The sequence below is a fragment of the Macaca nemestrina genome, chromosome 17 (genome assembly GCF_043159975.1).
Source record: "Macaca nemestrina isolate mMacNem1 chromosome 17, mMacNem.hap1, whole genome shotgun sequence".
NCBI lineage: Eukaryota > Metazoa > Chordata > Mammalia > Primates > Cercopithecidae > Macaca > Macaca nemestrina.
The window spans coordinates 43,294,421-43,299,183 of NC_092141.1; the positions used below are offsets into that span (position 1 = coordinate 43,294,421).

Consider the following 4,763-nt stretch of genomic DNA (forward strand, 5'->3'; position numbering starts at 1 on the left):
TTTTGTACAGCTTCGTCCCAGTACTCGTGTAAGAACAGCACCCGGTATCATGTTGGTGTCTTTTTTTTTTTTTTTTTTTTTTTTTAGACGGAGTCTCGCTCTTGTTGTCCTGGCTGGAGTGCAGTGGTGTGATCTCAGTTCAACGCAATCTCCACCTCCCAGGTTTAAGCAATTCTCCTGCCTCAGTCTCCTGAGTAGCTGGGATTACAGGTGCCTGCTACCACACGCAGCTAATTTTTTTACTTTTAGTAGAGACAGAATCTCACCATGTTGGCCAGGCTGATCTAGAACTCCTGACCTCAGATGATCTGCCCTCCTCGGCCTCCCGAAGCGCTGGGATTATAGGCATGATGGTGTCTTTTCTCAGAAGCTCAAACTTGTACAAGCCTCTGTGGGGACAGCAATGGGAAAGAAGAGCAGATGGATCCTCTTCATGCCACCAACAACTTAGGCGACGCTGGAAGAATCTGAGCCCCCAAAATCAGAGTTCAGATCCCCTTTTCTCCCCCAACCTACCAGAGAAGACTCAAACTTGAGATGTGCAGAGTAAGGTGCAGGCAGAAACTGTGACCAAGGCCTCAGGGACAGGAATCAGCACTCACCCCACTTCTCCTTGGTGCTGGCCCTGGTCTCCTGGGCACAAATCTACTTGGACAGAAATAATCAGCCGAATTAATTTAGCTTTAAATAGCAGCACTGAGAATGTTTCCACAAAATTTTCTCCGAGGAGAGCTAAGCAGAATTAATGATGGCACAATATCACAGAGAAATGTTATTTATTAAGGCCTAATCATTCCAGGGAGGGGGGAAGTCATCACACATAATGAAGTGGAAATCAGCCAGCTTAGCCCAGCCCTGCTCAGCCCAGCAGCTGAGGAGAAGCCGTGGGAGGCTGTGACCGGGGGAGCCTTGTAGTCTGGTTTCCTGCAAAGTCAACAGCACCTGTTGGGGTCTCCTTGGTACTTGAGGGCTGGGCTTCCCAGTTCCAACCACATTCCTCGCGCCTGTGTCCACACCATCTCGTTTGCTCCATGGTGAGCCCCTCAAAAGCGAAACAGCCTCAACTGCACAAGACACCCTGAAAGAATAAAGTTCCCCAAGAGAAGAAACTGTCCCACCCCTCCGCACTTCCTGCTGCCCCCTCCTTAAAAGTTCCTTCATTCATTTGTTCTTTCAACTAATATTTAGTGGCTGGGCACAGTGGTTCATGCCTGTAATCCCAGCACTTTGGGAGGCTGAGGTGGGTGGATCATTTGAGGTCAGGATTTTGAGACCAGCTTGGCCAACATGGTGAGACGCCGTCTCTACTAAAAATACAAAAATTAGCTGGGCATGTTGGCTTGTACCTGTAGTCCCAGCTACTTGAGAGGCTGAGGCAGGAGAATCACTTGAGTCGGGAGGTGGAGGTTGCGGTAAGCCGAGATGGTGCCACTGCACTCCAGCCTGGGGAACAGAGTGAGAATCCATCTCAGAAAAAAAAATTAGTGAGCACCTACACCTAAGAGCCAAGCCCTGTTGTGGGTGCTGGGGATGCAACAATGGAGGACAGGCAAACAAGTAAATGAACAAGATGATGTCTGTAGCAACAGTGTGATGAACACTATAAAGAGACGAAAGCGATGGGAGAGGGTGAGAATTTAGATGGCCCAATCAGGGAAGGCCACAGGGAGGAGATGATATGTGAGCTGAGATGTCAAGAAGGAGAAGGAGTTGGTTCTGCGAAGGTCTGAGTAGGGGCAGAACACCCAGGCAGAGGGCACAGCAAGGGTAAAGGTCTGGAAGAGGGAAGAAAGCCAGAGTAGCTGGGGCCCAGTGGGCCAGGGAGATCAAGGCAGAGGCTGGATTTTTTCTCTTCAGAGCAGTAATTCTATTACAAAGAGGGCAGGGACGAGCCAAAGTTGGAGAACACTCAAAAGCAAGATGAAATCCAGAAAAGAAAGGGCAAGGGGCCACTTACTCTGCAATCCCTCTTCATCTCGAGGTCTTCTCCCATGATGCTATGGCCACCAATGTGTCCACAGATGTGACACTCTGTGTGTGTTACTGTGAGGACTGTTTGGTCCCTACCTAAAGGGGTTGCTGGCTACTAGAAAGGGCAAGACATTGGTTCCATTCACGAGACATTTATTAAGCAACTACTAGGTTTCAGTCATCATTTTCCTTAAGACATTGACACAGTAAAATAGGTCTGAAGGGAGCTGACTTCCATCTGCTGGAGGCACACGGTATAGGGGCAGGCAGGGGCTCTGGGTCTGTCATCCAAAATGCAGGTTCTGCAGTTATACAATCCTGGTTTTAAATTCTTACTAATTAACTATATTTCATGCTGGACCTCTCTTAACTTCAATAGAGATGGCACCAGGTTCAAGAGGCCAAAGCAAAGACCCAGAGCCAGCAAACAAGACACGGTTTTTTGTTTTGTTTGTTTGTTTGTTTGTTTGGAGACAGAGTCTCACTCTTGTCGCCCAGGCTGGAGTGCAGGGGCACGATCTCGGCTCGCTGCAAGCCCTGTCTTCTGGGTTCACGCCATTCTCCTGCCTCAGCCTCCCAAGTAGCTGGGACTACAGGCTCCCGCCACCATGCCCGGCTAATTTTTTGTATTTTTAGTAGAGATGGGATTTCACCATGTTAGCCAGGATGGTCTCGATCTCCTGACCTCGTGATCCACCCGCCTTGGCCTCCCAAAGTGCCGAGAGCCACTGCGCCCGGCCAAGACACAGTTTTATTAGCAGGAAACTTACATACAGAGCAGCCCAGTGGTGGCAGGCCAGGCAGGAGAACTATAGCCACTTATAAGAAGTATACAGTTTATACAGCATTTTCATTTAGCACTCTCCTAGCAATCTCCATCAAGCAACCTACATTTAACCCAAAACAAAGCACCTTGATTCCCTATACAAACCACATTTCAAAGGACAGGCTGGAGGTTCAGATGTTCCTCAAAGATAAGAAATGAAACTCTAAGTCGGCCATTCCTGGGTTCCTTAGCTTGGAACACACAGTTGCATCTGCCATACAGGTCATTCTTAGGGTATGCTTAAGTTACCGCTGTCGGGTGCATCTGCCATATACCATACAACTATAGGTAAGATGTAGAACTCCTCTGAGCTTCAGTTTCTTGCACTGTGAAATAGGTACTACTACCTACCTTGCAGAATTATTTGGAGTATTAAGTGGATGAGGAAGGTCCTGTGGTACCTCATAATCTCTCCAGGATCACAGAGGTTGCCCTCACTCAGAATCACAAGCCATCAATGGCTTGGGTCTGGAGTATGTGAGGGAGTCAGACCAGACCTTGGATATGTTACCCCAGTGGGTACAGGACTCAATACCCATCCTGCGACACGAAACAAGATTCAGTTTCTTCTCTATAAAGTGAGAATGGCAAGCCTTCCTCCAGATGGGTGCTTGAGGATCACATGAGATGATAGCTGGGAAACACCTGGTCCAGGTAACTCAATTACTGCCACCCTCCCTCTCTGTATTAGTCTGCTCTGGCTGTCATAATGAAATACCACAGACCAGGTTTCTTAAACAACAAAAATTTACCCTTTACAGTTATGGTGGCTGGAAGCCAAAGATCAGCATGCCGACATGGTGGGGTTTTGGTGAGGACTCTTTTCCTGGCTTGCAGACGGCTGCCTTCTCACTGTGTGCTTACATGTCTGTGCACACTCATGGAGAGGGGGAAGAGGGAGAGGAGGAGGAGGGAAAGGAGGAATAGGGGGAGGGAAAGGAGGAACAGAGAGGGACAGGGACCTTATTGTTCTAACTGAGACCATTCCCTAGGAAGAAACTGAAATCAGAGGCAAAAGTAGAGATGAGAAACCTGATTCGCTTGTATTTCTATTACATCATTTGCTCTAAACAGTGTATTCATCTCTTCCTTATTCATCTTGTTGCTCTAGATAGACTTGAAAAGCCTTTCTAGTGTTAGATTTTTTTTTAACTTCAGAGAATTCTGGATGAAGACTTCCTGCTAGGCAGTTGTGGAAGTAAGTCTCCAATCAGAATTCTTGGCCAGACATGAAAGTCTCTTAGTGCTTTAAAAGGCTTCTGTCTCAGTCCATTTTCTGTTGCTTATAACAGAATACCTAAAACTAGGAAAATTTGTTTTAAAAATTGTGTTTCTTACAGTTCCCAAAGGGGGGATGTCCAAGGTTGATGGAGCACATCTAGTGGGAGCCTTCTTGCTGGTAGGGACTCTGCAGAATCCTGAGGCAGCACGGGGCATCGCATGGCTAGGAGGCTGAACATGCTACCTCAAGTCCCTTTTCTTCTTCTTATAAAGCCACCAATCCTACTCCCATTATAACCCATTATTCCACTAACTCATTAATCCACTAATCCATGAATGGATTAAGCCATTCATAAAGGTATAACCCTCATGACCCAATCACTTCTTTTTTTAACATATACATGAACAAGTTTATTATTTGGAATAAAGGAAAGACATTATTTCCTTTCTTTTCAGTATAAATTGGAAGCAATATAACAGAAACAATTACAAATGCATACATTTATATGTACATATATACTAAACACTTCTATTTTATTTTATTTTATTTTAAGTTCCAATATACATGTGCAGAATGTGCAGGCTTGTTTCATAGGTAAACATGTGCCATGGTGGTTTGCTGTACCTATCAACCGGTCACCCAGGTATTAAGCCCTGTATGCATTAGCTATTTATCCTGATGCTCTCCCTCCCTTTTCCCCCGGGCAGGCTCCAGTGTGTGTTGTTCCCCTTCCTGTATTCATGT

General features: G+C 46.4%; 1 long non-coding RNA gene across 1 annotated transcript; it reads right to left on the reverse strand.

The window, feature by feature from the left end:
• Positions 1-207: 207 nt before the first annotated feature.
• Positions 208-1,150, reverse strand: LOC139359561 (uncharacterized). Its single transcript, XR_011615613.1, has 3 exons — positions 943-1,150; positions 517-645; positions 208-389 (listed from the first exon to the last, which is right to left on the reverse strand). It is a non-coding gene; the product is annotated as an uncharacterized lncRNA (long non-coding RNA).
• Positions 1,151-4,763: the final 3,613 nt, after the last annotated feature.